This window comes from Aulonocara sp. 'chitande type north' Nkhata Bay, linkage group LG9 (assembly GCF_057382095.1).
Source record: "Aulonocara sp. 'chitande type north' Nkhata Bay isolate Kocher_YH1m ecotype deep benthic linkage group LG9, A_spYH_male_GT1.1, whole genome shotgun sequence".
Taxonomy (NCBI): Eukaryota; Metazoa; Chordata; class Actinopteri; order Cichliformes; family Cichlidae; genus Aulonocara; species Aulonocara sp. 'chitande type north' Nkhata Bay.
In genome coordinates, this window is record NC_141352.1 from 28,429,366 (window position 1) to 28,440,746 (window position 11,381).

Sequence of the window (11,381 nt, forward strand, 5' to 3'; positions counted from 1 at the left end):
CAGTTAAAGGAATATTTAATGAGTGGGCTCTTAAAATCTTTCTATAACCTTAAAGTTCTCCCTAAACGCTTGTTTGGTACTCAGATCCACATTAAATGAAGCTAATTTGTGGCAGGGGTTTATTTCCCTCTTCTTGTTATGCAAATGTCTCCTGAAAACACTTAATCTTGTTCAGTTTTTTTAATAATAACACAAAAACACAAATGCTTTTTCAGTCATTACATTAATAACATGAAGATGCAGAATGTGCAGTGTGAAAAAGGTATTTACACAATAGCAACTCACACTTTCCAATGAAAACTCACATTCAGGGGGTAAAACATGGATTTCATCATTGTGCCTTTGTAATTTTAATAAAATGTCATAAAACTTCACTCTAGCAGGTTTACAGAGACAGGATGTGATGCACACATGCTCACAAGTGGGGAAGGAAGGCGACTGATGTATCAGAAGAATACAAACCGACTGCCGTCTCAACCTGTAGCTGATGGTCTCTTTTTTTTTATCTACCAGATTGAGACACCTGTCAATACTTCCCAGACACGTCATATTTATTATAGTTAGGGAACTTAAAGTTAGTCAACATCATGTGGTTAGCAGTCATATGACTCCAGAATACTGAACAGGAAACCAGTTACTCAGCAAACTTTGTTTGTTGTACTTAAATGTTTGCGTTATGGCTGCTGCTATGTGGGTTTTTGGGAGCTAGATGTGCCCATATTTGGACAAGAGGAGCGCCAAGTTATCAGCAAACGCAGCCAACCTGCATTTATCAACTTATAGTTGTAACACACAGAGACGCGGATTAGTAGGATATAAATAAAATACTAGAAATGTACTCGCTAAAACTGAACCACAAACTTACTGGATGTTCTCTACCTCACAGAAAATTATATTACAACTCTTACAAACACTCCATCAGCCAAACACACTGGTTGGCTACAGCTGCCCATGCCCTAAATCAAAGCATCAATCACAATCATTTTTAAGCTTTAACCACTTTTGTATAAATGGGAGTCTACTGGGATTGACTCCAGTGGCCACTAAAGGAACTACAGTTTTTTGCACTTACATAATGACTGCTTTTTTTTGGGGGGGGGGGGGGGGGCTTGGAGTTTGCAGACTAACTGCACCACACAGCAAACTATATTACTGGTTACATAATTGCAATAAAAACACTTCAAAAGATAGAATACGACAGACATGCTTGATATTCTTACAAACACAGCATCAAGTGGCCCAGATGTTGCACCTTGTCTGCAATAAAACCTTTGAATTAAAACTAAAAATACATGAAATGCAAAATTAGCAAAGTTAATACAGCCGAGAGGCGATGATAGTGAGGGAGAATAGTGGTGCAACGGATCACGGTTGATCCGTAATCCGATCCGATCAATCCGATCACAGCGGAGTGCGATATAATGAGCGGTATGTATTATTGTAGGGTCTACCTTACAATATAAAGCGCCTTGAGGTGACTGTTGTTGTGATTTGGCGCTTTATAAATAAAATTGAATTGAATTGAGTGGTAGATACAAAGCCCTATATTGTACCATTTTTTTTTTTTTTAATAATTGCGTGGAATGAGTCTTGAGTTGAATGTTTTTAACAGGCAAAAAATACTTCAATAACTAAAAAAGTAAATGTTAAATTTTTGTGGGTTTTTTTTGCTGATCCAAAAATTGATCCGATCCGTGACTTAAAACCGTGATCCGATCCAATCCATGAGACTTTTGACCCGTTGCACCGCTAAGGGAGAATATGCCAATAGTCATGCATCCACCAAATCAACAGCTTTGGGGCACAACCACAGAGCATCTCGTCCTTGCCAGGCACCCCATCATTTGGTAAGTTATCACAGAATCTGCAACGCTCCAACTTAACACTGCAGTCAGTCTGTCGCTCGCCCACACTGGCTCATCACTGGCAAATCACAACTCAGCCCAGACACCGCCACCCCTCCCCCCGCCCTCACCCCTCACCATGCTGGTTCTTTGCAGCCCCCTGAGGCTAAACACAGTCATCTCTGTTAATACTGAATGTTAAACTGCTGCAGTAAAGTGCTGTATGGAAGAGAGCCAGCAGTCTCCCGGGCTGCTGTGTGAAATTATGTCCCCGACTTCAGGTAGCTCCGAAGTAAACAAAATGTCCTTTTCATGGCTCTCGCGTGTGTCTCAACAAGCGTTTCAGTGTTTCCTGCCACTTCCTGTTTTGGTTTGCTGGGCCCATGCTAGATCCAACCACTTCCTCCTCTCAGAGTTATCTTTACACAGAGAGAAACTCATGCTGCAGATAAGGATTGTGAAACTATTAACACAGAGGAGCAGCCAAAAATTGAAGCACAAGCCTTGATGTACTTCTCCTCAGAAACAAGTGAAAATAAAGCTTGCAGGTGAACAGTCTTCACTTCTATGAAAGGCAGAGCAGCAGAAAACAGGCAACTCAACACAGAGCTCAGGCAGCATAAAGGAAACAAAAGGAAAGAACTCAATCAATATGGTAAAACTCCTGACACAAATTACCCACCATCCCGTAAAGGCCGCCTTCTCCCAACAGATGGGAACCAATTAGCCACCTGACTCCCAGAAAACACTTGGGCAGCCGTGTGGAGCCAAGATGCAAATGAAGCAGAGGGAAAGGTGGAAGCGGACCTGCCAACGTCCTGGGAGAGGAGAAATTAATGGAGGAGACAGCGGAAGTGCGCTTTTGGAAAATGGAAAGAGAAAAAAGGAGAGAAATGATGTATGGAGGGAGCACAGAGAGCTGGACTGAAGATCCCCAGAGAGCTAACAGAAACAAGGGGGGAAAATATCTGGTTAAGGAGGATGTTTATTAATATTGCATTAGCATCAGGTTGATATATCAAATGCCTCAAATTTGACCTACCTGTCATATTTAACCAACTCAAAATGAATCTTTGCAAACTCCAACTGTGGCTCACCAATCAGTGTAGGTGCAGAAAAAAAATGCAAAGTAAGTTTGTGATTTATGAGTGTTAAAATTTACACGAGAAGGCAGGGCTGCATAACACTGAGCTATACAGGATCAAAGATCAGTTGATGTGCTCATGCCTTTGCTCATGGTTTGATGCGTAGGCAATTTGTTGAATTTTTGTGAATGCACACCTCTTCAACTGTTTGTTAATGCAAATGTCTAATCAACCAATCATGTGGCAGCAATTCAATGCATGGTCAAAATAACCTGTTGAAGAGCAAATTGCGCAGCAGAATATGGAAAAAAAAAAAATATGTGACTTTGAATGTTGCATGGTTCTTGGTCTGAGTTTTTTCAGAGTCTGCTGATGTACAGGGACGTTCACACAAAACCATCTCCAGAGTTTACAGAGACCGATTTGAAAAAGAGAAAATATCCAGTGAGTGACAGTTCACTGGATGAAAATACCTTACTCATGCTAGAGCTCTGAACATAACAGAAAGCAATGGTAACTCAAATAACACCTCATTATGACCACAGCCTGCAGAAGAGCATCTCTGAGTGCACCTCAAACCTTGAAGCAGATGGGCTACAGCAGCAGAAGACCACTCCTGTCAGCTAAGAAGAATCTGAGGCTGCTGTTCACACAAGTTCATCAAAGTTGGAGAATAGAAAATTGAAATAAACATTGCCTGGTGTGATGAGTCTTGATTTCTGCTCCGACATTCAGATGGTAGCTTCAGGATTTCATATAAACGACATGAAAACATGGATCCATCCTTCCTTGTATGAATGGTTCAGTCTGATCATGGAGGATATTCTCTAGGCACACTCTGGACTCCGCACAAGCTGAGCATCATGACATGATAATGAGTTCACTGTATGACAACCCTCACTTGACCTCCAGTGACCTCCACGGTCACTCATGACCTCAATCCAAAAGAGCATCTTTGGGATGTGGTGGAATGGGGATATCACATCACGGATGTGTAGCAACTGTGCGGCGCTATTCTATCAAATATGAATAAAGAACCTGCGAGGAATCTTTCAGTGAGCATTGGTAAATCTATGCCGTAAATAATTCTGAAGTCAAAAACCCAGCACCGGCAAGCTGTTACAAAAACCTTAACCTGCAGGGTTGAAAAATAATCTCCCCGTTTCAACTGACACTGAATGAACGTGCAACATTTTATGATGTTAAATATCAAACGTCTACCCAAGAGCAGAGAAAGAGACAAGCAGCTGGAATAAGATGCCAGGACGAGTTAAGCTCTCCAGAGGACAGTCTGAAAGCTGTGCATGTTTCTAAGGATCCTTGCCTCAGCAAACTTAAAGGCAGTGTTTACCTTCATTCCCTCTGACTGCTCGCAGAAGGCAGGCAGCTGCTGGATGAAGCCAAGTAAATATTTGTAAGTGTTGGTGATATAAGGCGACATATTCCCCCAGAGATTTAGTCGCACTGGTGCTGAAGTGTGCGACTCTGCATAACCTGGACTTCTAACAAGGACTGCATGGAAATGTAGGGCAGAGATGTTACATTGTTCCCTTGAAAGTCTGTTAAAATCGCTGTGATTTGTTACTAAAAAGAAAGTTGGCTTATAAGGGGGCTGCAACAAGGACCAGAAGAAGACAAATATAGATTAATTTCAACTGTGTGTGTGAAAAGCCACTCTGTGAGAAACAAGGGTGAAAATGCACAGCTGTAAATGAGCAAAGCAAGTCATCTTTAAGGCTTCCCTTTAGTCCAAACTAATATACGTAAAACCTGTCCATATACTTTTGACCATCTAGTATGACCACATAACCAGAGGAGAAAAAAAAACCATTCCATTTGCATTACTTCCTAAGATTTATGAGATTTTCACTCTGTGTGTTTATTTCTCACATACAAAGCACTATAAAATTTTGCACGTCTGGTTCCTTGAATTTTTTTTTCTAAAAAAAGATTAATTGCCAAGCCCCACAGGACCCAGGGCAGCCCACCCTACCCCACCGCAGAGGAAACTGTACCCACCCCAACATTCAATCGTCTCCCAGACTATACAAGACAACAGACACCCAGGTTAAGTTTATTCTCCACCTCTCCTATGTCTCTCCCCCACCTGCAGAGTGGACTCCTGCAAGGATGGAACAACCTCCCCGCCAGTTGAAGAGCCCCCCAGTTAGCCGGATGCACCAGAGGCCCCCTGCGCCAGGGCTGAGCCCCCGTGCACCCACCCGCCCACAACCTCGGTGACACACCGACGAGGACCGAAGCCCCCAAGGCCCAGCCAGAGCCCCAGCACGGAGGCGAAGCACCCCCGAACCCCAAACCCCCACACCTGCCCCGGATCCACTCAGGGGCAGCCAGGCCACCAGGCCAGTAACCTACGTCCACCAGTACAGACCATCCTCCAGCCCCGCTGCACGCAGCCACGAGGAGAACAACCTCTAAGAGCAACCAGAGCCACTAACCAGGTTATGAACACAACCCCCGGGTTAAGCCCTCCAGGGATAACGTCTCTAGGGGTCCTCCAGGCGCCCTAAGCCCGTCCCAACTCCACATCAACCACAGTAGCTAAGGCGGGACAAAACCACGACCCCCTACCCCCGCTAGGTGATGGAGCCGATCAAAGGAGCCCAGAGGGATTGATCTAATGTGGTGGCAGAGGCTATATCGAGACTAATGTGATCTATTAGATGGTTTCTATATTGGCTAGAATTAAGATTATTTTTATTTTTCCAGTTCATGAGGACTGTTTTCTTGGCGATGCATAGGGCCGTAAAAACCATGTGGACTGTATTAGTTTCTGTAGTGACCTCATCCAATTTTCCCAACAAGCATACTAAAGGGGAGGTTGGAATTTTACATTTCAGACACTTTGATAAGTCTTCACATATCTCGTGCCAAAACTTCTGCACTGGTGGACAGAACCAAAGAGCGTGGATGTAATTGTCTGGTGTATTGCCTTGACAGTGTGAGCAGTTGTTGGAAGATGTAAAGTCCATCTTGAACATCCGATGACCTGTATAGTGCACTCTATGTAGTGTTTTGTATTGTATTAATTGCAGACTGGGATTTTTAATCAATTTAAAGGTTTTTAAGCATACCTGAGACCAGAAGTTTTGGTCTAAGCTGACTGATAAATCTGCTTCCCACTTTGCAATAGGAAGGGATATTGATTCATCTAATTTAAAAAGTGTTCTGTATATTTTAGATAATAATTTGGGGGGTTTAAGAGTAAGAAAATGTACCGCACTTGGTGGTGTTTGTAATTCAACTTGACTGAGGTTAAATTTCTTTTTTACTATGGATTTAATTTGTTGATATTCTAAAAATCTTTTCTTGTTGATCCCATATTGTGCAACTAGTCTGTCAAATGGAATAAATTCGTTTCCCTCTAATATATGTTCTAAGTATTTAATTCCTTTACAACTCCATTCTGGGAAATTAATCATATTATTGTTTTGTAATATGTCAGGGTTATTCCAGATAGGTGTACGTTTGCATGGGATTAATGAAGACTCCGTTATTTTTAGAAACTCCCACCATGCTGTCAGAGAAAAGCTGATGTTGATGCTTTTAAAGCATTCATGTCTTTTGATGTTTGAGCTAATAAATGGTAGGTCTGAAATCTCTAGATCATTGCATAGTGCCTGTTCAACATCTAGCCAGGGCTCATCTAAGAAGGTATGTTTTAACCATTCTGAGATTAACTGAAGCCTGTTGGCTAAGAAGTATTGGTGAAAATTAGGCAGATCTAATCCTCCCCTATCCTTGGTTCTTTGTAGCGTTTTTAAGCTGATACGCGGGGGTTTATCTTTCCAAAGGAATTTAGAAATATATGAATCCAGAGATCTGAACAAATCTTGTGATGGTTTGTTAGGGCTCATCAAAAATAAGTAATTTATTTTTGGCAAGATCATCATTTTTATAGTGGCGACCCTTCCCATGAGTGATATGGGTAACGATTTCCATCTAGTCAGATCGCCTTCTACTTTCTTTAGAAGTGGGATGTGGTTTAATTTAGTTAAGTCTGAAAGCTTAGGAGAAACATTAATACCTAAATATTTAATATTTCCAGATTGTAGTGGGGCAGAGGAAGAATTATGGAAGGAGCAGTTAATGGGAAGAACTGTAGATTTTGACCAGTTAATTGAATAATCTGAAACTCTTGAAAACCAGTTTATTAGAGTAATTACCTCAGAGAGGTTGGTTTGTGTGTTTTGCAGAAAAAGCAACACATCATCCGCATAGAGACTGATTTTATGTTCTATGTTCTTACATTTTATGCCCTTAATTGTTGTAGCCTGTCTAAATGCTGCTACTAGAGGTTCGATAAAAATTGCAAAAAGTGAAGGGGAGAGTGGTTCCTTGAATTAAGTGATACACCTAAACTGCAGCTCCAGACTTTTGTTCTTTTTGCCTAAAACAAAGACCGCAATGTCTCTGTGAAATACCTCAGCAGCTTTTAAATTACTGCAAGCCCAAATCTGTGAGAGGAGAACATGTACATTTTTTTGGTTTGTTTTTGTTTGGTTTGTTTGGCCAAGCTTGTCAAATCCATCACATTTCAAGTGCAGAGTACAATCAGATTTGTTTTGACTCTCACTGCCAAACTTTTCTTTTCAGGCAGGTTGACGGGTTACCACAACTCTTCCCAGTAAACAAGCAACTTATGAATACATGTGGCTTTTGTTTGGAGGAACAACTTCTAATTAGATGGTGTTGACAAAGAAGAAACAAAACTGCAGCAATGTAAAGCTAGTTTGAGCCAATAGATGAAAACTGTGTAACTTGGGGAGATATTTTGTCTTTTAATAATATAAGTGTAAGGTTGTAGCAGGATGACTGCACTGAATGAACTCTTAAAGTTAAACATTTCTCCTGTTGCACTCAGTCTGATATTCTGTCTTTTCTGTACCATGCCTACTTGCTTGCTCTGCAACATCTCCTGATGAGTCACCAACGCCGAACCCTGTTCATTTAAACAGCATTTAATAAACACTGTTAATTCATTTCAATTAATGTCATTAACATTAAATCCTGCCAGTTTGGCAGGTATAACCAGGCAAAAGGCCCTGGGCCTAGCTGCACCAACTGTTTAATAAGCCTGAATTAAGAGAACTTTTGCACACAAAATTAAACCACTCCAACTATTTACGTAAAAACTGCCAGGTAAAAATGTGCTTAACTGAATCAGTTAATGCTAGCTGTTATCTAATAAACATGAACCAACCCAACAATCTACCAAAACTACTGTTATTTCATTAATATTTAATCAAATTAGCATTAGCATTAACTCAACAACCTAAAATTAGCTAACACGTGGCCTATTTAGAGTAGCTAATAAAACTAATATATATATATATATATATATATATATATATATATATATATATATATATATATATATATATATATATATACATACATACATACCCTGTATAGCAAACCACTGACAAAGCTAACATTTAAGTGCTAACATCTGATCTTTTAAGATAAAGCTAGTTCAAGTGGCTAACTTAGGTTAGCAACTTGCTATTATAGTAACTAATATGTAACTTGTTAGGAGCGAGCCAACTCAACAATCGGATAAATCTAATGCTAGCCTGCAAACATAAGACTTATTTAAAAGTGTGCTAACTCAACCAACTGACATGTGTCACAAGCTAATAGTGATAATAGTAAGCAACACTGCAAACAGACCTGGAGCACTGGTTAGTGGAGTCATGTTTTCAAAGCTTTTTTGCATTCATCCTAGCAATTTGAAACCAGATTGACGAGTGCAGGACAAGAAGCTACGCTCACTGACCTGTCAATGACAAAGTAACCCTCTTCTTAAGAATGCCTTCTGTTCTTCTGCTTTTTTACTCCAATTTGTGACCAAGAATTACAAAATAATCATCACATCATATTAAATAATACGTAAATCCCGTAAAGGAAAGTGGTTAGTCAGGCTCAAGAGGCCTGGGGCTGTTTTCCCATAGATTTAAACAATGGATTAGAAACCAGAGGAGTCACACCCTGCTGGTTATTAGACAATGCAGATTCTTTTCACATCTTTTTTAAATTTAACTTTATATAAAAGGCTACAGTTAACTGTCAACCCTGTGGCCCTTTGAAATGGATCCTTCACTGCCTTACTATGGTGTTCAAACTTCTTGGTATTTTTCAAATAATTAAATTTAGCAGCCAAATTCTCACATTTGGAAGAGCTGACAGACTGTCGCCTGCTGAAAGTGTCTTTTTTTTTGTTAAGAAAAGGGGGGGAGGACAGGTTATAAAGCAGTAAACGTTTAATTATTTGCGCAACAGGGAAATAAAACTGTGATAATAGTTCCAGATAATTAAGCTAAAGCCCAAAATTAGGTAGGAGCGCAAACATCCTAAACGCTGCATGAAGTCTGGCAGCTGAAAAAATAAATAAATAAATGACAATGTCATAGGGAAGATTAAGACTGGGTTAGATCAAAGTTTACATTTAGATTAGTGGTAATCACAGTGCACAGTTTCATGAAATGACCCTGTGTCTTCTTGCTGAAAAGGCACAACAAGCGCTGCGTAAAGCACAACATGGATGGCCTGTGGCACAGCTGGGGCGCTTCACTTATTGTAGGTTGTTAAAAACCATTTACAGAATAAAATTCAGGCAGTGTTTGAGGACATCAGCGTTTAAACATGAATTCTCGCAGTCTCAGTAAACACAGCGGGCAGATAAAGCTGAGCAGACCCAATTACCGAAGTGCATACTGGTAAGGGCAGTTTGATGAAGGCGCAGGGATCCTGATAACAACACAAAGGAAGTGCGATAAAGAAACAAAGAGGAAGGTAAATCCGCTCGTACAGGAACTTCTTGTGCTTTTGCAAAAGTGCACACTGCTAAAATACTCATTTTCCTAAAATAAGTACCTAAATAAAGTCACTATCATGCATTCCGTGTTGCGCGAATCTCCGAGCACAATGCGCACGCAAAAGTGAGCAGACAAAGCCAAACAACGGGGATGCTGCTCCTACCTTTGCACGACAAAACAAAGCAATCCTCTCTCTCATGATAACTTGTTTCTTCCGTGTTTCGAACCCCTTAGACCAGGCTTCACTCACCAAATCACCGTTTTAAGAGATAAGAGGAAGAGAGACACGGCGCTTACCTTTTGTTAGTTCCTCTGTCTGCCTGATGTATGACGGCGGATGTCTGCTCTCCACCGCTCCTCTGTAGATTTAAGCAGGGCACCAGCAGCAGCAGCAGAAGAGGTGGTTGCGAAATTGTTGGTACGCGCTTCGGCTTGTTTAGTGGGCGGCGTGGCTCTCCACTGTTTTCATCCCGTGTTTCCAACCAGCCCTCCCACTCCTTGCACTCACGCTGTACTCGCTCAGCCTCCTTCTCAAAGCGGATACGCCCTCTCACTGTCAGGGGAAGACAAAATAATGTGTATAAATAAATACATCACAGGCTGCAGGTATCAGAGTAAAACAGGCTGCGCTGCGATGTGATGCGGGTCCTGCTGCACTCCCGAGCTCCTCTGGGGCTCTAACTGCTCTGCAAAAGGCATGTGCGGTTTTAAAGTGGAAACAGATGCCCGGAGGAGGAGGGGTACAGTCTGTCCTTTTTGACAAGTGCCATTCAGAAAAGCTGGGGTATGTCTACACCCCACGCAACCACCCCCCAGCTCCTTTCATGCCTTATTATATTAATTAATCCGAACCCTAGATACACAAAAACCCACGATGTTTGACCCAGTTTCACCTCTGGTCTCCCATCCAGTCCAGACTTATTTGTGCCCCCTTTTAAGCCCTAACAACCCCCGTGGTTACCCAAGTTCCTTTAACTTGGTTGTCCTACTTTTTAAGTGGCCTCCATTTTACATTTTAAGTGCCTGCCCAGTATCGCCCATTCACGCAGTCATTAATTTCAAGCTAAATCTCCTCCTATATCCATTTCTTCCTAAAGGCTGTTCCCACGTGCATGCCATTTCCATGTATAGCTCCAGCAGGCGGCCTCCTCCAACAACAGGGAAGCTCAGGTCGTTGTCACGCCATATAAGGGCGGCTGTGAAATGTCATAAGTGAGTGAACCTCAACTATAAAAACACTGCCAGCTGTAGTGGCTGACATTCAACTACAAACTATGGATCTACCACCCACCTAAACACTAGGGCTGTTTTGACTGAGCATCCATGATCCCAGGGTTTTGTGGTTCAGATTCTTGTTTGCCATTATGATTTTTTTTTAATTCTTGATTCCTTTTCATGATAATTCTCTTCATGCACTGTAGGTTTTGGTCAAAGTGGTATTTTTAGTTCCCTCAGTGTTTCCCCGCCTGAATCAAATTGTCTGTGTGATCAGTATTTCTCTTTTACTTTCTTCCTGCTTCACTTTGAAAGTTTAGTTTCTTTCCATGTCCTGCTTTAGTTAAAAACACCAGTTCCAAAAAAGGAACAGTTTGCAAATGTCATATTTTATTCAC

The 11,381-nt window shown here is 41.3% G+C and overlaps 1 protein-coding gene across 1 annotated transcript in view; it reads right to left on the bottom strand.

Moving 5' to 3' along the window:
- rnf152 (ring finger protein 152) overlaps nt 1-10,444 on the bottom strand; it is a 58,631-nt gene extending 48,187 nt beyond the window's left edge. The window contains exon 1 of the mRNA XM_086306758.1: nt 10,066-10,444. The gene's annotated coding sequence lies outside the window, so the exon portion shown is untranslated. The remainder of the gene's footprint in view (nt 1-10,065) is intronic.
- Between the last annotated feature and the right edge of the window lie 937 nt (nt 10,445-11,381).